Here is a 27,089-nt window from a genome sequence, read left to right as displayed (position 1 = left end):
ATATCCACCCCAAAACTGGGAAATGGGGTCCTGCCTGGTCAAAGACCCCCCATCAGGGCTGATTGAGCTGTATCAGCCGGGAGTGAGACTTGCCAGAATTCGTTCTGAGGGCAGAACATATCCACCCATAAACTGGGAAATGGGGTCCTGCCTGGTCAAATAACCTCCCTAATCCCTGGTTGAGATGGGTTAGCCCCCGTGGCCCAAGGATAGCAGCATGCCCCAAACCTCAGGATGTCACATGCCTCATGGAGTAAGGCACCTCACTGGCTGCACGACATGCAGAAATCATTGCTGTGGTACTTGCACTCAGTATGTAATTGAGCAACAGGCGGTATATATTTACAGGCTGTCACAGATGGTGAAGCCTTGTGATCACACAAATGGACACATAATGTTTATGAAATCAGTGGCAAAGATCTTTAGAATTAGAAGAATTTAGAATTAGAAGAAGCTCACAATATGTAGCATAATGATCATATTCAAATTGGCCTAACAAATTTATAATTCAGAAAATAACTACAGCAGCCAGTTAGTTATATTAACACAAAATATTAAGGTAGAGAGCCAAATATTAAAACCTACAGTGACACAAATAATCACAGATGTACACTTTCATCTAGAATACACAAAAAGGGGAAGATGGCACAAGTAAAATGCCTAAGCTGCCAAGTATTAATATACAAAGGAAAGAAAGCAAAGGGACAATGAATAAGGACCATAAGGTAAGATCACACCATAGGAGATTTCAACAATACATAGTACGTATGAGCACCTGTGGAGGACAGTAAGAATAAGAAGAGTAGCTGGCATAAGATCAGAAGTAAGGATGTGAGGGAGACAAAACCTTACTGATAAAATTGAAATTTAAATAGAATAAAGTCATAAAAAACATTACATAATAGGTGCACACATCTAATTCAATAATAAAATAGTATAATAGATATAAAATATGTACGTCATATATAGAAAACATTGTATAGAATAAAATTTCAATAGAAGAAGTTTACATACAAATCAGGTACATTTAATTATTAGGAACATGTATAGAAAGCTTTAATATTTTATGTATAAGGGAATTAGAGTAATTATCAGAATTTCCAGCTTTACAGATAAACTTTCTTCAGGCCTATTTTAATCTGAATTAGAAATAATCATTAAAGGAAGCCCACACTACTTTTTTTATTGTTGATCAAGGCAATATTTTATTTGATTAAACCTTTGAGGAGAAGTCTAAAACTGAATATTTTGTAGTTATATAAAAATATAATCCATTTTTTGAGTTTCTGGTAAATTATGAAGAAAAACAGATCGTGCCTACTCCTAATGATCTCTCAGAAATTGCATCCTTTGCCTGGGAAGATACACAAACAGAAAGCTAACATTCACCTTCAAATACATTTTGTTTTCTCTATGTCATGACTTTTTGTGGCATGAATCAAGCAATACAATGCCAAGTGTGAGGTTCAAGCCCATGTACTGACAAAGAAATGTCTGCGTGGAAATAGTAGACACAAAGACGGGATGCTAGCTTGAAAGGGCCAACCAGGGCTCCTCATAGAGAAGATACAGAAGAGGGAGAGAGACTTGCTGGAAATTGTTCTGAGGGCAGAACATATCCACATAAAACAGGGAAATGGGGTCCTGCCTGATCAAAGAACCTCCATCATGACTGGTTGAGCTGAATCTGCCCCATGTGAGACTTGGCAGAATTTGTTAACAATTACTAGGTCATTGGGAACACACTTTTTAGTTTCCCATATAAGAATTTTATGGGCTGAGCTCTGGTGGCTCCTGTAATCCTAGCTACTTAGCAGCTGAGGATCATGGTTCAAGGCCACGCCAGGGAAGAAAGTCAATGAGATTCTTATCTCCAATTAACCACTAGAAAACTGGAAGTGGAGCTGTGGCTCAAATTGGTAGAGTACTAGCCTTGAGCAAAAAGAGCTCAGAGACAGCACCTAGGCCTCATGTTCAAGCCCCACGACCGACCAAAAAAAAGCAATTCGTGGAAAAAGTTATCTTCTTCAGAATTGTATAAATATAAGAAAATAAAAAATCCACTTTTGGGATTTTTTTGTTTGTTTTGAACCCAGGGTTTTAGGCATGCTGGGTAAGGGATATATTACTGAGTTTCCCAGCCTCAGTTTTAGTTGTAACTACAAGTGTTTGGTAACTGTCTCCTAATCATTATTGCAGGAATAGATCCAACATGAGTCCATACATAGCCCTTTTCTGGTCTGGTGGAGACAGTGGGAAATGGTGGTGACCTTGACTTGAAATACTCAGATGGTGCATGACAAACAAATTCCAAGTATTCCATCTTCCTGGGAAGGTCTTCCTCTGGCCATATGGTATAAGACACAGGATCAAACTGATCTGTGGGGTTAGAGAGAGTGGGAATGAGCTACATCAGTGCTGCGCTCTTCTCTCAATACTGGTCATAGATAAAACCCCTGATCTGAGCATAGTAGAGCTTTCCATGTTGATTATCAATCACAGAAACATCATCACCATTTTGGTAATATACTCCGTTGTAGAACATTGATTTTGCAGTGATGATGGTGGAAACAGACTCAGGAGCTCTGATGGGATTTTTTAATTTAAAAATATGTCTTCAATCTTTACTAGCCATACAACGGAAAAGGGTCTCATATCTAAAATATACTTGGAACTCAAAAAATTAAATCCCCCAACAACAAATCCTCAAATAAACAACTGCCCAATAAATAAGTGGGCTAAAGACTTAAAGAGAAACTTCTCTGAAGAAGAAAGAAGGATGGCCAATAGACACATGAAGAAATGCTCAACATCCCTAGCCATAAAAGAAATGCAAATCAAAACAACATTGAGATACCACCTCACTCCAGTTAGAATGGCAAAAATAAAAAACTCTAACAACAACAGATGCTGGAGGGGATGTGAACAGAATTTTGGGCATTTACCCAAATGTTTACAAACAAGACCACACTAAAGCTACCAGCACAACTATATTTATTGCAGCATTATTTACCATAGCTAAGATATGGAACCAACCCATATGCTCTTCAGTAAATGAATGGATCAAGAAAATGTGGTATATATACACAATGGAATTCTATGCCTCCATCAGAAAGAATGACATTGTCCCATTTGTTAGGAAATGGAAAAACTTGGAAAAAAATTTTATTAAGTGAAGTAAGCCAGGCCCAAAGAAACACAGGTCCCATGGTTTCCCTTATTTTCAATATCTAGTATATGTATGAGTCAAGCAAAAAAGGTTAGATAATGTGATGGTAGGAAAATGAACACTTAGATATGTATTTTAATGTTTTTTTTCTTCTTTCATTCATGTGTTTTTAACGCATTTATAAGATAATTTCTTTGTTGCTTTGTATGTCCCTCCCCCACAGTATTACCCCTGCTTTAATTATATTTGATGTCAGTATAACTTGTGGAGGAGATGGGGAAAAACAAGTCGTTTATGGATTCAGATGGACCTGTTGCAACAATGAGAAGTACAAATTGTCATGTCAAAAACGAGCTTTACAATGTCGGTGGGGGGAAAAGGGGCAAGGATTGGGTGGGGGAGAGTGGTGTTGCTTGGAAGGGAAGTGAAGGGCAAACAAAGGAGGAGGCTGCAATGCTTGTTAAGAAATGTATGCATTATCCTGCCCATGTAATTGTAACCCCTCTGTACAGTATGTTCACAAATAAAATTAAAAAAATAAAATAAATAAAAATAAAAATATGTCTTCACCCTTTTCCTTTAGTGGAAACTTTCTTTCTGGCAGCTTTTTAAATAAATGAATAAATAGAAATAATCAGAAACAAAATAATACAGTACCTTATATGGTGCTTCTCAATGAAAATAGATTAACTCACAGTAAGTTTTGGTGGTCCAAGAGGTGAAAATAGCTATGGAGCAGCATTATCAAAATGAGCATTAAAACAAAAAAATAGTCAATGATTTCAACCCAAATGACTAGATTCACAAGTGAAGTAATCTTTGGCCATACTGAAATCCACTGCCCTCTGGATTACTGTAGCTGTAATAGCAAGCAGCAATGTCACATCCTGAACAGAATTCAGTAAGATTAGCATCTGCATTTTTTTAGTACAACTCTAGCATTCATGTTTGTCTGAACACTAAGCTATGATAAAATTGTGATGAGCTATCAGCCTTGTGATGTCATACGCACACAAATTTATGCCAGTATAACTATCACATGTTAATAGTCTTATTCTCTAAGGCATCTTATTGCCCCACTCTTACTATTGAACCTGTACCTAAAATGCAGTCACTAACTCTTCAGTGACTAACAAAACGAAATGTAGCATAGATAGAAAGCACCTTTGCCATATGGTTCCCGCATGGATGGAATCTGGTAGATAAACCACATCACAGTTGGCAAAAATTTCTCCATAAAAGTTGAGTGTATGACATGTGATTCACACTGTGTTCAAAGTATAAAAAATTACTTGACACCAGAAAACTTGGACGAAATTGGACAAAATTCCAATTCATATAAATTAGAATGAAAAGAAATTGGCTTCTGTATAAACATATATATGTTTATATATATACAGTGAGAAATAGAAACATGGCAACCTCATACCCTAGGTCAGTTATTGCATGTGTGGCATACCAAATTTAATTGGCATATAAAGATATTCAATCCATGGAGCCATAGCAGAAAAATGAGTTTGGAGTAATATACACAATTATAAGCAGTTTTGGCATCTTAGAGTAAATATGAGCTCATGGTGGGAAAATGTTTTTTTTTCCATTCTAGTCCTCTTAAGGCACGAATAAAATAATTAAGAAATTTAAGATATTAAAAAAATAGCAGCTAATAATGCTTGATATGAAATGTATTCATTACCATATTCATGTAACTGTAACTCCTCTGTTCAGTATTTTTACAATCAAAAACCAAAAGAATGAACAAAGAAACAATAAAAGAAATTAGCATGCCATTGAAAATGTTGAATAAATACAGAGGATTTTATGTAAGGGGATTCAGTATCTAGGTACAGATGATAGGTAGCACCTAAGCTACCTCTCTCCCTCATAATCCAGAAAATGTTGCTGGCTGGAATCTCAAAATGAACTCTGTGCTCTTTGCAAAGAAGAAATTCCCTGTCACATAATCTTCAGTGAGACTCAGGGAGGGAAGGGAGGATACAATTCTCAATCACTGTGATGATAACGAATTGATACCCTTCCACTCCTCGTTTTTCCAAAGTGCTTGTTATATTTATTCCTGAACTTGAGTCTTGATTTCTGAGTTATAATCCTAGCTCTAGAAAATGTGTCCTGCTTTCATGCAGCAGGTATAGAGCAAATGGTAATGGAATAGATTAATTTATATATTCCATTCACAAATGTCTTGCTACCTCTTTACTTGAAGTTTTCTTTTGGTTAAGTCATGTGAGTCCAAGGATGTAATTGTGCTATATCTTTACTGAGGTTGTTTATGAAGAAGATGACCATTTGGATTTTTAGTCACTAGAAGCAGGAAAAGGATTATATTTATTAAGGCAATAGGTGAATTGAGAGTGAATCAATGTACTGTGGGGTAGAAGATGAAGTGAACTTTTTGAGTGAGCTGTTGGAGGAGTTTATTTTCCTTCAGTCGCTGGATAAGTTCTTGCTAAGCAGTAGATAATATTGGTTATTTAATAATATTAGTTTATCTTATATGTTGAGGTAGGAAGCAAGAACTGAGAATGAGAAATACTGGTGGCAACTTTTAATAACTTATAATAGTATTTTTAAGTTAAGATAAGTAATACTTTATCTTACCAAGCTGCATTAATTTTAATGTTTGCTACACTGAGTAAAAGGCCAACTGATTAAAGAACATTTGTGCATTTAGTGCTTTTCATACATATTTTCAATGGGCCTTCTAGAAAATTTATGACAATTTATATTACTCTCAGTAATACATGAATTTATTTCATTTGATTAAAAATATGTTTTATTTTGTCTTTTGTGCCAGTACTGGGGAGGAAACTCAGGGCCTTACTGGTGCTTTGTAGTTTATTGTCCTCTACAACTTGAGCTATAACCTCTACTTGTAGCTTTTTGGTGTATAATTAGAAATGAGAGTCTTAAGGACATTCTTGCTTGTGCTGTCTTTGAGCTAAGACCCTCAGCCTTCTGAGATGCTATGATTAAAATTGTGAGCCACTACTGTAGATTAGAAAGATTTCATTTTAGTGAGTTTTGAAAAACAACTAAAAAAAATTGTAGTATTCATTTTGCTGCCTGCAGACTTGTATCTAAAGGCTTTAAAACCTTTTAAAAAGTTTATGATATTAACTATCAAATGTATTGCAAATTAATTTTTATAAACCATAAACATATCTGTTGGGTTTTTGTCCATCTCATGGAAGATGGACAAGGTCCGAGGAAAGGTAAGTGGGCCACTTGCCCACTCCCCAGCCTCCCTTAGCCTCAGAGACAGACAGATGCAGCAGGGAGTCAAGTCAAGCAGGAATTTATTATCACACAACAAACATTTTTAAAGCAAAAAAAAACCTGCATGGCATAAAAGGGGAGGAAAAGGAACTAACCAATCACTGTAGAGGTCACCCTATCATGCATATAAAAATGATTTTTTCAAATATTTTTTGGTGTTTTCTTACTTTTTATTTTTGTGTTTTGCTTTTAGATTTTTCCCTGACACCAGTTAGAAAACTTGACGTCTGTTTTCTTAAAATGCTTTCATGACTTCATTTAAACTATATATGAATTTATTTATATTTTAGCTATGAAATACAGATTTAAATGTAGTACCTTTCCTATTATTGCCAGCAACATACTAGTTATTTGTTGAGGTGTGCTTTATGTTAGAACTGGAGCTCAATGCAGGATCTCATTTCCTCAGCTTCTTTGTTCAAATCTGGAGTTCTACAACTTGCATCACAACTTCAGTTTTTTGCTGTGCAATTGGAGTAAGAGGTCTGATTGACCTTCTGGCTGTCTTTGAACTGCAGTCCTCATATCTCTGTCTCCTGAGTTATTAGGATTGCATGTGTGAACCTCCAGTAGCTGGCTAGCAGTTAGGTATTGTTATTAGCATTATTTTCTCTCTAGTTGAAACCACATATTTTAAAAAATAGGAAAATTGATTGAGGGCTTTGCCTCATTTCACTTATTTTCTCTTTATTTTGGTTTATTTTTCCTACCACTGAGTTTACGGATCCCTAGGTTGGATAACTTGATAAAAATTGATAAAAATCAATAGTCTTGCTGACTTCTTATTCCCTCTCCTGGTCCAGAGAACTGTTAGCATTCTTCCCCCTCTATGTACTTTTCTACTTTGACTTTCTTCTGTGTGGTTTTTTGGTTATATGCCAAATTTAATCTTCCCTTATTCCCCTTGAGAATCTGTTGCTATGTTATGTGTCCCTGAGTTATTACTTTTATTTTTTCTTTGAGTTGATCACATACAAACTTTTTTATTCTTATGTTTGTTTGGTTTTGTTTTCCCACAGAATTTTATTATTTTAGCACAGGCTGTCCATAAACACTCAATTGTTCTGCCTTAGCACCCAGCATGTTGAAAATAAGAAGCATTTGTCACCATGCATAGTGGTTTCTTATTTGTATTTTTTATTTTCATGCTTGTTGTGTACTTATTTACCAATTTTTGTACATATCATACTATTGTGTTAGAATCAAGGACTTTTTAAAATACAGGATATGACATTTTTAGAACTTTAGTGTTGTTTGAATTCATTTTCTGTGTGTGTGTGTCATGGATCATCTCTTAAATATATGTACAAATCTTCTTACTTTTATTGTCATTACATCACTCAATATTCAATTTACTTTAACTCAAGTACATGAAATTTGTTCATGATTTTTCCTGTACCCTGTAACACTTATAGAATCTATCCTGTACCCTTGACTTTTGAAAAAAATAAGTAATTAGTATAAATATATGAATTTTCCTGAGAGACTTCCTGTTCTGGAAGGTTATAATTCACAGAGTCGGAGTAGTTCAGAGATGAAGGGGAAGTTCTGTTGGAATAATTGGAAGTATTTTACAATATAGGTTGGGAAGTATTGAGAGTTGGTATTTACAGCACAGGTTAGTGGGGAGATGAAATGAGTTATTCAGGGGAGGGGAAAGGTATCTAATGTTGTATTGACCCCGTATTGTGAAACTGTGGAGAAAAGAATAAATGCATACACAGATGTTTAGGTGCAAACTTCAATAATAAGGAGTCTGAGGAATGACAAGGAAAAAAGAGAAAGGATAATAGAAGAAGAGAAAGAAGTACATTAGCCAATAGGACATTCAGAAACAGGAAATAGATGGCTGAAATAAAAAACACAGCAAAGGAAATAGAACAGAAAAACAAATGATCATATTTTGAGCAGATTATTAGAAGGTGGTTTGTTATTGATAAAAATTAGGGAATGGAGGTGGGAGATACATGAGTAATATATATTACTGTATACAGGGATTGAAACTCAGATATGATAGCAATAATTGTTGGGAAATATGGTTCTGATAAGATGATTTCCATTAAAGAAGTGTGAAAAAAAAAGGGGGGGGGGAAGTGTGGTGATATGAAGCTCAAGGATTAAATGGAGAAGATTGATTGGTAAGATTCTTATCTCTAAAACCACCAGAAAACCAGAAGTAGAGCTGTGGCTCGAAGTAGTAGAGCATCATCCATGAACAAAAGAGGTCAGAGACAGTGCCGAAGCCCAGAGTTTAAAACATGTGACTGCAAAAAAAAAAAGAAAGAAAGAAAGAAAAAGAAAGGAAGAAAGGAATAATTGGTGGCTATTATATTTCAGATACAATCATTTCCCTTAAGAAGAGCAAGGAAGAAAAAATGGGGATAAGTGTGGTATGATTGAAAGTTGAATCACCTCCTTCTGATTTACAACTTGGAGAAACCAGAGATAATCTTATACAGATTAATAGCTATTAGGCTTACAAAGAGTAATTTTAAGAATCTTTAGCTGTAGCTTTCCTTGTTAAACCAGACTCTAGAAGATAGTGTACTGTCGTTCTCCAAAATACTTTTCCTATAGTAGTTGCTGTCAGTGGTCTTTTCAGGCTGTTGTAAGATGGCTGCCCATTCTCCTCTTTAGGTTTCTGGGATCCCTTAACTTTTTACACAGTTGGGATCTACAGCCCAATTTGAAAGAGGATTAACTTGTAGAAACTATGGTTCAGATGTGATGGTTTCCATTTTAAAAAGAAAAAGAGAAAGAAAACAGAGAGGGAGGGTGCAATATGGAAGTCAAGAATACTACATAGATGGTTGATTGGTGTGATTGATAAGTCTGGCAACGAACAAATAGACCACACAATACGTTTGAACCAATAAAGTGTCAATGACTGATTGTCTTTCATACAGCAATTGTGAAGTCTTAGTTGATTTTATAATGTCTTCTCTGTACATTGCAACATGTTTAGTTTTGTTACCCTAAGAAGTCCTCTTAAGTGTACCGCTTAAAAATATTTGCTTTCTCAGAAGCAATTGCCATGTTTTGAGACAAGCAGCTGTTTGTCATAGAACTTAAGGTTTTATTTTGGTTGATAATGAGGCCTCAACTGACATAGGAGAACAGGTGTGTGTATGAATACAGTTACCCAGTGCTTTACTCTCAGCTAAATCTGTTAACTAATGAATGAATAAATAGCACTCTGAGTGGTAGCCATTGTGTTATATTTATTTTGATGGCAGAAGATGATATAATCATACTGAGTGGAACAACTGAAGAACCTTTCAAGAAGAGAGTAGCAAGTTTCCAGGTTTAGTAATTCTCTGTAGCCTATGGTTGGAGGTGATCACACAAAGTAGAGAGACATGATTCAGGAAAACTAGATAAGGGAAAGCAAGAGAACAATTTTATTCCTTTGACTTTTCTTATTAATCAGTTATTAAAGAATTTAAAAGGAGTAATAATTTATGCTATACATTTGATTTAAAAGTGTTTATATATATATATATATATATATATATATATATATATATATACACATATATAATACACACAACATTTTCATTATCCGTTCAGAAAGCATTGGGCGGTTTGATTTCCTTGGTTATACAAAACTGTGAAAAAAGAAACATAGATGTTCAAGAGTCTTTACTGCAAACTGACTTGTAATATTCAGGATAGATGACCAAAAATGGTATTGCTTGATCACAAGCTAGTTTTATGTTGAGTTTTTAGGAATATTTAATCTGTCTTCCTGAATATTACACTACATTCATTCCCACTAACAGTATAATAAAGCTCCTTTTTCCTCAACTCACAACCAGCATTTATTTTTTGTATACTTGATATAGGATGCTTTCACAGGGGTAAGATGAAATCGCAATATTACTTTGATTCATATTAAAATGAGAATTTTGAGCATTTCCTCATGTCTTTATTGGTAATTCTTTCTTCTTTTTGTGAGAAATTCTGTGATTTCTTTGTCCAATCATTGGTTTACTGAATTTAGGACAGCTTAGTTTGGGAGTGCCTTGTCTATTGTGGATATTATGCCCTTGTCAGATGTATAGCTGATAAAGATGTTCCATTTTGAGATCTTATGCCCAGATAAGGATTCCCAAAGACCACCAAGGAACTGATTCTGATGCAAGCACACGAGAGTCATTTATTGCAAGCTCCAGCCTGGACTCACAACGGGCACCTGTGGAGCAGGTCAGAGTTGAGAGCCCTGACTTCTCAGTTTAGCAAGGGTAGGGGGGTTCCAACTTAAGGGTTATATGATTGGTTGAAATTTACTGAGTGAATCTTGTAACAATCTTATTGGCTGGCGTGCATGAGCTAAGTTGTTAAGCAGCAAACTATGTTAACTATGTTATCTTAAGAAACATCTGGAGCTTTAGGTACCTTCCTGTCATCCACTGATGGCTATTGCTAGGCTGTAGCTAGGGCAGAATGTTATTAGGACATTTTGCAGTTTTTCCAGGAACCTGAGTTCATACTTTCAGTAAAAGTCCTCACATTGGATACTTTCAGTAAAGGCCTTTACAATGGATACTTTCAGTAAAGGACTTCAAAAGTCCAGAATGGCTGTACTTTGGCTATCAGTACATTGATTTTTTTTTCTTGATTAAATACAAACTTTGCTGTACAGAAATTTTTTGCCTTGTTACAAAATGATTTCTCAATTATCAATAAGCTGAACCCCTGGTCTGTATTCAGAAAGTTCCTTCCTAATATGCCAGTAGTTTTAGTGTTCCTCCTAACCAGTCTTGTATTTGTTTCAAGATTTTAGGTCTTAAATTGAAGTGTTTGTTCCATTTTGAGTAGACAGTGTGACAGTCAAGAGATCCAGCTTTGGTTTTTTTTACATATGGATGTGTTATAATGTGAATCATCCCAGAAGCCACATTTTCAAATATAAAATATTGGAGTCTTTATTATACAATTAGCAGGCTACAGGCAGACCTTGGTTACAAAGGCCTGCTGCACTCAACTACACAAAACAGAATTATGAAAAACGAGAGAGAGGAAGAAAAGAACAAAAACAATACCAGCAAGCTAATTCAGCTCTGATGGAGAACAATATTTGGGATGTTATGATGACCAGAGACAAGCCAGAAGACAGGACACAGGACAGGATCATGGAGACATGATGGTAGAGGCAGCTAGGCTGGTCTGGGCCTAAATAGGGCCCAAGCCCAGGGCAGGGCCACAGGAAATTCCCAGTCCCAGGCAATGGACTGACAGATTCATTAACCTCTCAGCCAAGTGCTGGCTACAGCCTCCATGGTTCCAGGCATGCCCATCACCTGGGAGGTAGGTGATGGGTGGGGGCATTTCCTTCCCCCAGCAAGAAGACAAGATGCTAGGTCCTGCCACCCAACCTTGTAACCAATAAGGTGCCAGCCATATTCAAATATCCAATTTTCCTAACACCATTGGTTAAAGATTGCCATTTTTTCCAACATGTACTTTTTACTACTTTATCAAATCCCAGATGCATGCAAGTATATGGGTTTATTAATGCGACTTCTAGTTTATACTACTGGTCTTCAAACCTATTTTTGTGCCAGTACCAATCTTACTTGCTACTGTAGCTCATTGTAAAGTTAAAGTTTTGGAATGTCATACCTTCGTTCATTATTGCTAATTTACCCAAAATTCCTTCTGTTGTTCTAGAACTTTCATTAGAATTTTTATATTGTCTTTATCTCAGTCAACAATGACATTGGGATTTTATGTATGTTGTACTGAATTTGTAGATTTCCTTTGGCAGTATGTCCATTTTCACAATAATAATTTTGCAAGTCTGAGAACTTGGAGGTATTTTCACTCCTAATCATTTCTTCAGTTTATTTCTTCAATATTTTATAGTTTTAGTTGTAGTGGTCCTTCAGCTGTTAATATATATATATATATATATAATATGTATATATATTATATATAATATTATATATATATAATATATATATACCAAGTAATCAATATATATATATATATATATATATATATATATATTGATTACTTGGTATTTTAATTTACTTTTTTCAGACTATTACAAAGAGCATTTCTTTCCCAATTTAATCCTCAACTTCATTTTTTTTCATATATGGGAAAGAATGGATTTTTTTCTCTTTCCTTCCTTTACTTTTCCTTTCTTTTCCTTCTCATTTGCTGTAAGTATTCATTGGCTTCAGCACCTGAGAATGAGGGGTTTATCTAGGTCCTTCAGAAGTAAGTTTTTATCTGTTTATGAGGATAATTTCCTTACTTCTTTCCCTCTTTGGGTTCCTTTTGTATCATTTCCTTTTATTGCTGAGGTTAGGAATTTCAGCACTTTATTGGAAATTAGTAGAGAAAATGAATATCCTGTCTTTTTCCTGATATTAGAGGAAATATATATATATATATATATATATATATATATATATATACATTCAGATATATAAGTATATATACATATAGATATATAGGTATATCTATATGTATATATGTTTGTAAAATGTGTTTGTTAATGGAAGACTTTATGTACTCTTGTTGTAAGGTATTCTCAATTATTGGGATTCAGAGATGCCACAATTTAGAAGGTCGAATTTGGAGTATTTATTAAAAAGCCAGCGACTGCATGGTGGACTCCTGTCTGAAAGACCAGAAGCCCAGAACAGAGCTAGCACATAGTTTCTAAAGACAAGGACGTGTACTTGAGGTGAAGACCAAATCTTAACAATCTAACAAAAGTGTCATTCATAAAACAAAACAAGCTAAATGAGGATATTATTCCTAATAATAGTGGTTATACAAAGGCAAAGTGAATATACTTATTCTTAATAAAATGGTTATACATAGGCAAAATAGGTGGGGATAGTTAACTCTAACAAAGTGATAATATATAGGTTAAATGATTAGGTGGGGATACTTAATTTTAATAAAGTGATGATTCATAGGGAAAATAAAGGACAATCAGGACCCCAATTACCTAGATGAAGTGGTAGTTTCCTGGAGCCCATGACAATTATTACAGTCCAAAGATTGTCCTCTATAACCTCTAGAGTTTGGAAAGTCCCCATCTATAATTAATAGCAAGATGCCAAGATGGCAGTCAAGTTACTTAGATTCATATCCATATTTCACTCTCACCAAAAAACCAGTTAACTAAAGAAGAGATTCACCTTAGATGTGAATAATAATAAAACAAAATGGGTTTTATTATTATTTTTTTATTTATTTTGGATTTTGTCAGTACTGGTAAGTCCAGGATTGTTTGTTGAATTGGTATTCCTCTATTAAGTGAATACATGTTGACCCCCATAATTTCTTCTTCATGGAACATTCATTCCATTTTTTATATGAGGTGATAATATTTTAGTCTCTTCTTACTGATTTTGACCTGCAATTGATTTCGTTATAAGTATAGTTACTCCTTAATTCCTGATGAGTTTGTTTGTAAGGTCTTTTTTCATCCATCCTCTCTGAATTTGTTTATATCTTGGATGATGAGGTATGGGTAGTATAGATGAGGAGAAGTGGCAATGAAGGGATGGAAATATATTTCAAAGAAAGGATTGTTAGGATGTGATTCAGATGTGATAGCTTCAGTTTAAAAATAAACAAAATAGAGACTAAAGAAGAGAGAAATCAAATATTAAATGGATTAAATGATTGGTGAAGTTAAACGGCCTTATTATAAATTACAATTTGGAAAAACCAGAGTTGAACAATTGAGTCAATAAATAAAACACAGAAATTTTGATGTTTTGGTTCTGGCAATATTGCCCTCTGTGTGTATTATAAACTTTAATTGAAACTTTAGGTGGAGGAAAGGACCTCTGATATTTTGCTGCTGGCTGGTGCTATGTGTCTATTCTTTGATTCAGCAGGGAGTTCCAAGCCTGTTTGGCAGAAACCAGCTTCATTCTCATTCAAATGATTCCATTTCTTTGATTTATTTGAGCTGTTTTTCTCATAGACACAGATTTCCTAGAGTGCCCTAGTGATAAAGATTCACAGCCCTCTGGTCTTTCCTCTCAGGCAGGTATTCCCAAGCCTGCAGACCTTGGATAGTGTTTTCTCAATCTGCAACTGTACCTTTTTTTCTTTGTTAAATAATATGTGACATAGTGAATCTCTTTTCAACAAGATGTGCCTTTTTCTTATCTTTTGGTGTGCTCTATCTTCTTCGGGCTTCTGTAGGTTGGCTAAATTCTTTGTTTTATATAATCTGTACTTCAGTGACAGGATTCATTCTATAGTTGGGCTTCGATGAGTGTATTTCCTCTGGTGGAGAGGAAGTTTTGTGGCTCTTATGAAACCACGTTCTATTGCTAAGATATTCATGTGGATAAAGTTCCACAGGATAAAAATGAAGTTTGGGAAATTTTAAAGCTGTTATTTTTGTGCAGGTAAACTGAAGTTTGGAAAAATATTGAAAGCTGTTATTTTTGTTAACCATTAGATTCAGGTTGTTAGAGACCTGCCCTATAATGCTGCCTCTCTTGGCAATGATTTCTCCAGGCCACTTTTTCTGAGAGGAGAGTGCAGCAAGTTTGTTTGTCATCCTCCTAGAAGGAAGGGTCTTTTAGGCAGATAGCATATAGTTTGTGTGTTGTCCTTTTGGAATACATTAAAACTGCAAAGGACAATTTATATTAAGTTTCTTTTAATGGCAATTTGTAGCTTGATAGGCTCCAATCTCAAGCTTAACAATCAGGTTGAAACTAGAGGGACCAAATACCAGAATTATTGTATTAGATAGAGGTCTCAGGAAAGGTAATAGTCAAGGCAATCCAAACCAGGTATCTCTCCTGAGACCCATGTTGAGGATCTTACTGTCTAAGTTGATATGTGTTGTGGGGATTATTCTAGATGTTAGTTTGAACAAGATTTGTTCTGACATCCCTTTGACATGCCCTTTGCCTGTATCCACATATCTGTATTTGAGAATTTTTAAAAATGAAATCATAGCTGCTAGGAAGTCAGTTTGTTACTGTAGATCTATAAACATTTGGACTAAGTAATTAGCTACAAATTATTGTTGACTAGATCACATGAAAAATGTCTTCTATTTCTTAATCTAGGCTTCATGGTATTTCAAGTTGTTAGCACCGTATATGGAAAGGAATATCTCAGTTTTTTTTTTTTTTTTGTGGAGCCTTATTAATAGCTGGTGACAGAAAGACAAGGAATTCTATGCCTCCATCAGAAAGAATGGCATTGCCCCATTTGTTAGGAAATGGAAAGGCTTGGAAAAAATTATATTAAGTGAAGTAAGCCAGGCCCAAAGAAACATAGGTCCCATGGTTTCCCTTATTTGCAATATTTAATATATGTGTGAGTGAAGCAGTAAAGATTAGATAATGTGATGTTAGGTAAATGAAACCTAAGATATATATTCAAATTTTCTTTCTTTCATACGATTGTTTCTAACGCATTTATAAGATTATTTCTTTGTTGCTTTGTATGTCCCTCCCCCAGAGTATAACCCCTGCTTTTACTGTATTTGATGTCGGTATAATTTGTGGAGGGGAAGGGGAAAAACAAATCGTTTAAATAGCGATACAGGTAGACCCATTGCAACAAGGAGATTTGCAAGTCGTTATGTCGAAAACAAGCTTTACAACTTTGGTGAGAGGGGTGGGAGTGGGGAGGATTGGGTGGGGGGGGGAGGATGGGAAGGAATAGGAAGGGGAAACCAAGTAGGAGGCTATAATGCTTGATAAGAAATGTACTCATTATCTTGCCCATGTAATTGTAACCCCTCTGTACAGTGTTTTCACAATAAAAATATATTATATACAAAAAAAAGAAAGGCAAGGGTACAAATTCCCATCTTGTTGGGGCGTAGACAGGCATCAGCATCAGGTACTATGCTTATAAATATTTTTCTCGACCTTTAGTTAATTTTGAAATTACAAGCACAAGTGACTTCACTTGGAGTATCACTTCTTACCTGAGCAGTTATTTCTTTCAAGTGGCTCTGTGTTGGCCTTTGATAAACTTTGTTCCCTTGATAAACTTTGTCCCATGATAAACTTTGATCTTTCTTGTTGCTGAGAAAGTATCCAGAAAGTGATTTTGTTCAGTGCTGTGATGAGATATCTCAGTTCATGTAATATTCTACATTTCAGTCAGAATACTAACAGGCCAGGAAGGAGAGAATCTGTCAATAAAACTGGCCAAATTGCAGCAACAGTATGATAAATAGAAATGACTCCCAAACAGGGATTACCTTGAACCCATTAAGTTTGAAAAGCTATCACTGCAATAGGGACTCATGGACAAAAGCTTGATTGGTGTGGTATAATTAATTTAAGGGTACCTGGTTGGTATCCTATCTTGTCAGCTTTGTATCCTAAAATGGGTTCATATAGAGGAACTAAAATATAAAGACAGCAACAATTAACAATATTTTTGGTTTTGTTTTGTTTTTTTGGTCCAGTCATGGGGCCTGAACTCTGGGCCTGGGCGCTGTCCCTCAGCTCTTCAACTCAACGCTAGCGCTCTATCACTTGAACCATAGCGCCCCTTCTGGCTTTTTTTCTTTTTTCTTTTGTGGTGCTGAGGAATCAAACCCAGGGCCTCGAGCATGCAAGGCAAGTGCTCTACCACTGAGCCACCTTCCCAGCCCCATAACAACAGTTTTTACATACTTAGTTGTATGATGATCAATAAAAGATCCTGAGATAGATGTCACTTGATTGAATATTGACTTAGGATACAGTTTTTCAAGTAGTCAAAAGATTGATATCACTCAATAGTACACAAGAAATTACTTTGATAATATTTTCTAAGTCACTTTGGAATATTTGTAAGAACTCATTTGCTTCATAATAATATGACCTAAGTAAGACCCATGGACAATTATTTGAATTATAGCCAATCTAATCACATGTAATTATTTTGTAAGTTCTATCTATCTATTTACCTATATTTGAAAACATACTCCCCTACCCTTTATTATCTCCTTGAACTTTCTGGGGTTTGTCTTAATTCTTATAGTAAACTTACTCTTTCGTGATTTTTTTCTTTTTTCTTTTTGTCAGTCATGGGGCCTGAACTCTGGGCCTGGGCACTGTCCCTCAGCTCTTCAGCTCCAGGGTCACACTCTACCACTTGAGCACAGTGCCACTTCCCAGGATTTTTTTCTTATACAAAATCATGAAACCTTTTCTCAAAATGTTCTCCATCATATGTCTTCATCTCCTCTTCACAATCTTTTTCTTTCTTTAGTTTGTATTCTTAAAATTTTATACTTTGTAAAGCTTGTATTTTAAAACTTTTGAACTCAGATCACAGTTTTTTTGTTTTTGTTTTGTTTTATTTTTTGTCGGTCGTGGGGCTTGAACACTGGGCCTAAGTGCTGTCCCTCAGCTCTTCAGCTCAAAGCGAGCACTATACCATTGAGCTAAAGTGACACTTCCGGTTTTCTGGCGGTTTATTGGAGATAAGAGTTTCAGAAACTTTTGTACTCAGGATGGATTTGAACTGTGATCCTCAGATCTCAGCCTCCTGAGTAGCTAGTATTACAGGCATGAGCCACTGGCTCCTGGATCAGATGACAGTTTTAGAGAAAATAAAATAACCCTATATCTAGAATGAAAAGCAATACTACTTGTATGTTTATTGTAAAAGTTAGAAAACAGATTTATCAAAATCCATAAACTATCACTAACCAAATCTCAAAACTTTGTTTGATACTTGAACTTAAAATTGTCCCCTATTTTCCCCTTGGTTTGGCCAGACTTATGTTTTGTTGTTGTTGTTTTGAGTTGTTTGGCTTGAATACAGGGGCAGGGTGGTGTCTCTGAGCTCTTTTGCTCAAGGCAGCACTCTACCACTTTGAGCCACAGAACCACTTCTGGTTTTCTGGTGGTTAATTGGAAATAAGAGTTATGGGGACTTTCTAGCCCAGGCTAGCTTTGAACTGTGATCTTCAGATCTCAGTCTCCTGAATAATTAGGATAATAGTTGTGAGCAACCAGTGCCCAGAGTTAGTTTTAAAAGGTCAGTATTTTTATTAGACCTGATTGAGATATGGTGTCAACCTTTAAATTGATAATGACCTTTATGATAAAGCCATTTCATATTAAAATATAAGTGTGCATAGTAAGTGTGGGTCTAACTGCATTAAGCATGCATAAATGTTGAGCTCCAAATTGGAGCTGTCCAAAACAACTAGTCAATTGCTTTCTATAATTCTGGTGACAAAGAAAGCCTTTTTCACAGTTACTCCCTGATTGACCAGTGTACAAGAATGATACATGTAAATATTAATTGAGGGTATTATTAGATAGACCTTTTGGTCATCAAAAGATGATTACTATTTTTTTTTAAAATTTAGGCCTGAGCATGGAAGATAAAGGACTATTCTTTAGAGAAAGGGTTCTTTGGAATTAGGGAGAATTAGCTTGTTGAATACCCAAGATATGACTGATTTGCCTGTGGTTTAACTTTTGTCAATCCATGGAACCACAAAGTCTATCCAGAGTTAGAGCAATAGAACATGATTAATTTCTCAGAAAGATGGATACATGGCCTCTGTGGACACTTAGCCATGAAGAAAATATCTCTAGGGAAAGATTATGATCATTTTCTGATTTTTTTAAATGACAGAGAGTATGTGGTACACTGAAATAGGATTCTTTTCTTCATTCAGACATTGTTTCCTTGGGTAGGAAGGGAAGTATACTCTGGCTTAGGCCTTGGTCTTTCAGAAGAGAATGAAGGAGGGGGGGTAACACAATTCAAAAGAACATGTGCACATTACCTGAGTAACTGTAACTCCTCTGTACATCATATTTACAATAACATTTATTCACTTACTTACTTACTTGTTTACTTATTTATTTATTAGTCAGCTTGAACTCGGGTTGGGTGCTGTCCCTGTACTTTTCAGATCAAGGCAAGTGCGCTACCCCTGAGTCACAGCACCATTTCCGGTTTTCTTGTGGTTTATTGGATATAAGATTCTCACGAACTTTTCTGCCCAGGCTGGCATTGAACCTCGAGCCTCAGATCTCAGCCTCCCATGTAGCTAGGATTACAGGAGTAAGCTACAGGCTTCTGGCTAACAAAATTTTAAAAAAGGAGTTTTTGAAGGAGATGGGGATGTTGGTTCCTTATGTGTTCATTAAACCACTGCATTCAAGGTGTCTGAGCTTTTGCCCCAACAATGAAATTAACAGTGTTCTGTTTTAGAAGAAGAAGGAGGAAGGAAGAGGCTGGAGGAGAAGGGAGGAAGAGGAGGGGGAAGAGGAGCGGGAAGAGGAGGGTGAGGAGGACGACATACACAATATTATTTTCAGGCAAGAAAGTCCCACTAGTGGTTTGTCTTTTTCCTCCAGGGGATATGTGGCCAACCTTAAGTATAAAAGATTTTTATTTTATGCTCTGGAAATCTTTGTTTCAAGGGGCCCCATAGGTAGCCATCAGGAAACATGGGAGAGCACACATGTTATCTCCTACCATGTCAATTCACAACTTTAAAAAAAAAACTTTTACCTAACAGGTTTTTCTCTCCCTCAAAATTGTTGCTTGTGGGTCATAGCTAGAAGTAGTTCACCAAGAAATATCTTCTTAAGGTATACTATGCCTAACCCATTTTTGTATTCCCTTTTCTTTGATTCCTGGCCACTGTGGTATGAATTGCTTTACTTTACCATTCTTTTCCATAGATGTTAAATGAAAATTGGAAGCCAATATAATTTGTTTCTTAAGTGGTTTTATGATGTGTTTTGTAACAGTGAATAGAGAAGTAGTTAATGAAGGAAGTTGGTGTCCAAAATATAGTTGTTGTGTTGTTGTAGTGATTCTTGATGATGTAGTTGAGAAGTCTTTGGAATTGTTTTACAGAAATTATTTTGAATAGTTTTGAGATGTTGGCTAAAGATGCACTAAAATAATGTCCCCAGAGATTAATGGGCAAATCTGTTGGGATTGAAGGAAATCAGCCTACAGACAGAAATATGGACACGTTTCAGATGGAAGAAGGATTGTATTGGAAATTGCTCTAGAAGAATATCTTCAGCTGTATTTTTCTGGTTGTACCTGCCCAAACACTTAGAGGCCACTGTATTCATAGTCTAGGGAGATTTGGATACTACAAAAGTCTGTTAAAGGCTTTGTTGTTAATTTTAACAATGATAAAACAAATGAAATTTTTGTAAATTTGGAAGTGTGTATGAAATACAGTTTTTGATATGAAATGGACAAGAGATATTGGAAACCAAGGATAGCACATTGCAGTTAATGTAGTTAACTCACAGGTTCATATGTTTCAATCTTTGATACCCAGAAATTTATTCCCCTGAACTCAATGCGTCTGGTAATAATGGAAACAAATTTGTAATTTTTAAATGTTTTTAGAAAAAATTAAAATTTAACATACCATTTATGTATTAATCATCTTGCTCTGAGTTACCCTTATTTTGTAATGTGCAAGCCAGGCAGGCATTATTAGCTACGGTTTAATTCCTTGTTGTGCCATATGTTCTTTTATTGCAAAGATTAGTAAAATAAGGATTTTTTTTTCTGGGAGTTTTAAAGACAATCCTGAAATCGTTCACATGGAGCATTGTGTGTGGGATGAGGTGAAGGTGAGGATTAGAGTAGGGGAAGAGAAGGTATGAGAAAGAGAGGACAGAGAAGAGAAGAGAGAAAAAAAGGAAATTTATCTTCTTAAAACTTACAGAATTGGGGCTCAGTGGTAGAGCGCTTGCCTTACATGCATGAGGCCCTGAGTTCGATTCCTCAGCACCACATAAGCAGGAAAAAAAAAGCTGAAAGTGGCACTGTGGCTCACAAGTAGTAGAGCGCTAGCCTTGAGCTGAAGAAGTGAGGGACAGCTCCCAGACCAGAGTTCAGGCCCCATGACCGGACCCAAAAAACAAAAAAACAAAAAAAACTTACAGAATTGAACCCTAAGATATGTATTCAAATGTTTTTTTTTTCTTTCATGTGATCATTTCTAACACATTTATAAGATTATTTCTTTGTTGCTTTGTATGTCCCTCCCCCACAGTATAATCCCTGCTTCCACTGTATTTGATGTCGGTATAATTTGTCCAGGGGAAGGGGAAAAACAAATCCTTTAAATAGGGATACAGGGGGACTCCTTGCAACAATGAGATGTACAAGTCGTTATTTCGAAAAATGAACTTTACAATTTTGGTGCAGGTGGGCGGTGGAGCGGGGAGGATTGGGGGGCGAGGGGAGGATGGGAGGGGATGGGAAGGGGAAACAAAGGAGGAGGCTACAACGCTTGATAAGAAATGTACTCATTATTTTGCCCATGTAATTGTAACCCCTATGTATGGTATTTTCACAACAAAAAACCTTACAGAATTAAAGCATAATAGATTGCTATTGAGATAAAATTATATTGTGACCATATTCCGGTGTCTGTTCCTGATTCTGGAATTCTTTCTGGATTCTTCTTGTTTCCACTTGAAAAGTATGGGTCTTCTCTTAGTTATTCTAGTGTTTGTAAGTAGCTTTAAGCCTGTGCCTAGTCTTGACTCACTGTTGTCTCTATGAGTTTTTTTGCTCAAGTCAAGTGCCCTATCACTTTTACTACTTGAAACCACATTGCACTTCCAGATTGTTGATGGTTACAGTCTTTCTACTCTGGGCTGACTGTGAACTATAATCTTCAGATCTAAGATTCTTGGAATGCCAGCTAGGTTTATAAACATGAGCCATCATCAACTTGCTTCATGATGTCTTTCTTTAGAAGCATTCTTCTTATGGAGAAAACTAAACTTTTTCAGAAGGTCAAGAATTTTCTTTTATGCCAACATAAGATTTTTTGAGTTTTTAAAATTTTCACAAGATAATCTTAAATTTCTTCTTTCTATTTTTAGTAAGCACAGTAAAGTATACCCTACTGGAAACTTCTGTCATTCATACTTCCTAGAATCATTGTAAGGAAAACTTAAGAACAGATAAAATCAGAAGGGTTATAAGTGAAGGTGAAAATGAGATAAGTCAGATAATGTAGAAATTGTTCAGGGCAACATTTGTGAATTCAGTAATGGCCAAAAGACCATTCCAGTGAGAACCTCACAAAATCCACTAGATTTTGGAATGAAGCATTTATGAATACCCTTCAAGGCTCAGCGTGTGAACAGAACAGAAAAATTGTATCAGCCCATAAGAGGTTGTGGTAGATAATTAGCACAACCTGGGCCCTGTTAAATGATGTCTGTCATTCTAGGAGGCCTTGAGATGGAGACTGGAGGAAAAGAACTCAAAGCAGGCCTGTTCAGAAAAATGCATAAGAATCTACCTCCAATTATCTAAAAACTAAGGAAGAACAAAAAAGGAACTTGACTGGTGGTATAGTTTGTGTTTTTAGTTCTAGCTCAAAAAGCAATAAGAGAATTTGGGAGCTTCAAGTATACCTTGGAAGTTATAAGAGAGAGAGATGGGAGAAGGGAAGAGAGAGAAGATAGAAGATGTAGGAAAGAGTAGAGAGAAGAGAAGACAGAGGTAGAAGAGAGAAGAGATGAGAGAACAGAAGGAAAGAATAATAAGAAAATAATAAGAGAGGAAGAAAATGGCCTTCACAAAGCACATAAAAATGCAACAATAATTATTATTGGGAAAATAAATTGGGGGTGATATATGTATTACTTTTTTATTTTAATTTAATATGACATTTTGAGTGGAGGAAAAGAATGAATGAAAAATAGGAAAAGGTTGATACAGGCTAATTATTGTAGGCATAAAATGAAACATGATTGCAAAAGGAGAAAAAATAGTGACGAATGATGAAACAGAAACTGTTCATCAGTGTGCTTTTTCAGGAAGAGAATAAGGAAGTTGAAGTGATTTCTTGATGATTGTTTCATGTGAAAATACAGAAGAAAATTTGTGTGCTGAAAGAATTGGAATTGTAGGAATATTTAGGAATGTACCTGTTATGGAAGCTTAGTTTATGAGCAGAGATTCAGTTAAATAGCAAACTCTGTGGTCCAGACTGATAGCAGTTTAATTTTAGGGTTCCTATGCTCATTGATAAAGCTTCTTAGTCAGAGAAAAAGTACAGATATGGCTGCAGGAGGCTTCCATGAGTTGAGACCAACAACAAAGTTCAGGAGTGAGGGTCTACTGAAGAAGGGTCCAGGAGTGTGGGGATTGGGTGAAGTGAGGTGGAAGTGGCAGAGGCCTTGGCCTATAAGATTATACCCTGTGCTGAAAAACATGTGCAACACTCATCTCTGATTAACCAGCAAAACCTAAAAAGCTGAAATTGGAGGTATTTGCATAGTTCAAGAACCACAAGAATCCTAACAATAAGTATGTTACTAGAAGTGGAGGCCTGTATTTATTACATTCCAATTTTAATTTAATATAGATGTTGGCGGAGCGAAACATGATTTAAGAACTTAATAAAGACCAGGACCGACCAAAAAAAAAAAAAAAGAAAAAGAAAAAAGAAAAGAAAAGAGGTCCAGCCAGGCACTGGTGGTTCCTACTACTGGTGGTAGTCCTAGCTGCTCAGGAGGCTGAGATCTGAAGATTGCTGTTCAAAGCCAGCCTGGGCAAGGAAAGCGTGTCAGGCTCAAGTGGTAGAGTGTTTGGCTTGAGCTGACAAGCTGAAGGACAACTCCCAGGCTCAGAGTTCAAGCCCGACAAGTGACAAAAAAGGAGGAGGACTTCAGGAGAGCAGAGCTGAACTATGAAGTCCAGGCTGGTAATGAGCTAAATAATAATACTGGCCAAAGACAAGGAATGGATAGCTAAGAACAGGTAGATATTGTAAGGTATATCTACTGCATCTTTATTGAGTTCACATACTATAATTTGCAGGAAGTTTGAAAGCCATAAGCTTCTTAAATGAGGCTTTCTACTTTCAGTAGAAAAAGAAGTAAACTTTGTGTCTTTTCACTTCTGGTAAAAAGTGGAGTGTATCAGAGGTCAATACATTTTGTGAGCCAAATGCCTTTCAAAGAAGTCAGGAAATTAAGCTATTTTTAAATGTGTCTAATCTTATAGAACCATACAGAACTAAAACTGCACATATAGAAAACTAGATACACAAAACAATGGTTCTTTCCAATGAGAAATATTTTTTGTAATTATTTCTTATACATGATTATGTGGATAAGAATGTTAGTTCCTGTTGCTTCTGTAACAGATCACCAGAAAGTTACTGGTTCAAAACCACAAAAAGGCAGCAATGTATCTTCACAAAAAATTATGAGTATAATGCATATTGATCAATGCCACCCATTTCATTGTTCTCCCTTATGTTTCCCTACCCATCTATACTCTCAGGTGATATAGTTCAGTCTTTTACTTACTTCACATCGAATATAAGCCTCTATTTGGTTACACTTCTTTCCTGTTCCTCCACAGCCAAATCATTTGTCAGCTTCATGATAAAAGGTTTCTGATAACTTACACTCTTGTATCTATTTATCTAGATTTGCACTCAGTGCTGAATTCCACATTAGGATTCTGCTTTTTCTTTGGCTCAAATTGTAGCTATGGAAATGTTTCTGAGACTGGGGTGAATTTAAAATGAAGATATAGTTGTCTTATGATTTTATCATGTGTTTAATGAATAATTTTATGATTGGTTTTGAATGTCAAAAATGTGTTTCAAGCTGAGTGCTAATGAGTTATGCCTGTAATCCTAGCCTGGGCTATAAAGTCTACAGATTTTATCTCATTAACTACCAGATAACCTGAAGTAGAGTTGAAAGTGGTTCAAAGTGGTAAAGCACTAGCCTTAATCAAAAGACCTTAGGGACAGCAGGCAAGCCCTGAGTTCAAGCTCCAAGATGGACAAAAAGAAAAGAGAGAGAGATGTGAGGTGTGTTTCAAGTTGGGTGCTGGGGGCTCATGACTCTAATCCTAGCTACATAAAATACTCATGCTGAGATCTGAGGATTGCAGTAAGCAGCCAGCCTAGCCGAAACAAAAGAAACTCGGGGAGAGTAACTAGCTGCTAAGTTCAAGCACACACATACACAAACGCGCGTGGCACGCACACAGCACACACATGCACACACACACACACACACACACACACACACACACACACACACACACACACACACACCACAAATTTCAACAAATGAAATTATATGACCTGATCTATACTTAGTTGAAAAATGTAGTGTAGCTGGAGAGCTAAAAATAACAGCATTTTTAGATAAATTTTAATTTAGTGGGAGGTATGGTATTAGATTTAGTATTTATTTATTTATTTATTGAAGCAAAGTTTCTCTACATAGCCCAGGCTGGCCTTTTACTCATCTCCTTCATTATCAGCCCCCAATTAATGAGATTACCATACCTGGCTAACACTTAAGTTTTAGATTTGTAGTTCTGGTGTTGTAAGGGATATATTAGTTTTATTTTATAAACAAAATATATTTAGGTACCAGTCAAATTTAATTGATAGGTATTATGCTTGCTTATGCTTGTTAACCAAACTATTGATGTAGATAGATGTTCAGCAGAAGATTTAAACTACTCTCTGTCATTCTCTCTCTGTCTCTCTTCTCTTTGTCTCTCTCTCTCATCTCACTCATATTTCAGGATAGTTGTTTACTTTACAAAATCTAAACAAAATTTCTGTTCTCCTATCCATGATGGAAAAATTTTAAAAACACTACAAATTATTGTTCATTTTTAAAACATTTTTCCATCATGAGACATTAAGCCCTAGTGTTGGGTTTAAACTCAAGGCTTAAGCATTGTCCTTGACCTTCTTTAGCTCAAGGTTAGTGCTCTACCACATAAGCCACAGCTCCATTTCCAGCTCTTGGGGGGTTAGTTTATTGGAGATAAGAGTCTCATGAACTTTCCTGCCCAGGCTTCCTTGCAACTGAAATCCTCAGATCTTAGCCTCCTGAGTAGGTGGATCATAAGCATAAGCTACAAGTGCATGGAAACATTTTAAAATAATCTTTAAGTAGTGTACAAAGGAGTTGCTATTCAACAAAGATTTTGAATACAATGCAACTTGATCAGTATTACCCCTGTCATCATTCTCCCCATCCTTCCCGATCCCATCCCTTCTGTTTTCTTAATTTTGTATATGCTTTGAATTTTATGACTTAATTCTCCCCCTTGATGGAAATTTTACAGTAGAATTGCATTTGGAATATTAAGAATTGAGAAATTTAAATAAAGAATATATGATGAAAAACTCACTATACTCTTTCTTAGAAACAATTATGGTACCAAAAATGTAAAAAGTTACAACTTTCTAAATCTTCAGTTTTGTTAGTAGACTTTGCTCTTTTCCCAGCTTTTAAACAGTTGAAGGAAAGAAACTTCTATTTAGTATTTAAAACTGCATGACTTTTATATCCCAGCTGTAGAAAGGTGCCTCCTTAGCATGTCTTGAATATTTTTTAACATGGTCAATGAAGATACATCGATTACACTTTCTCTGGAATGTGACTACTATTTCTTCTTTTAACCTTACTTACAAAACCTGTAAGATTGAGTTATTTTTACTTTCATGATGGACAGGAAATTTTGAGAAAATACCTGTTGGGGTTTTCTTAGACATGCTTCACCCACTAATCATGTGTGAAGCAGAGTGACAAGCCTTCATCCTACAAATTAAAGATGTGGAGAGAGGAGATAGCAGTGGGATCAGGATCTGGTT

At 35.8% G+C, this 27,089-nt stretch overlaps 1 pseudogene; it reads right to left on the bottom strand.

Annotated features, from left to right (window-relative positions):
• Nucleotides 1-2,149: 2,149 nt before the first annotated feature.
• LOC138836739 (GATA zinc finger domain-containing protein 1 pseudogene) lies at nucleotides 2,150-12,101 on the bottom strand (annotated as a pseudogene).
• Nucleotides 12,102-27,089: the final 14,988 nt, after the last annotated feature.

The sequence above is a fragment of the Dipodomys merriami genome, unplaced genomic scaffold (genome assembly GCF_024711535.1).
Source record: "Dipodomys merriami isolate MVZ:Mamm:240054 unplaced genomic scaffold, mDipMer1.0.p SCAF_256, whole genome shotgun sequence".
In the NCBI taxonomy this organism is placed as follows: Eukaryota; Metazoa; Chordata; class Mammalia; order Rodentia; family Heteromyidae; genus Dipodomys; species Dipodomys merriami.
Note: the sequence above shows the minus strand (reverse complement) of the source record. Positions and strands in the feature narration are given on the sequence as shown.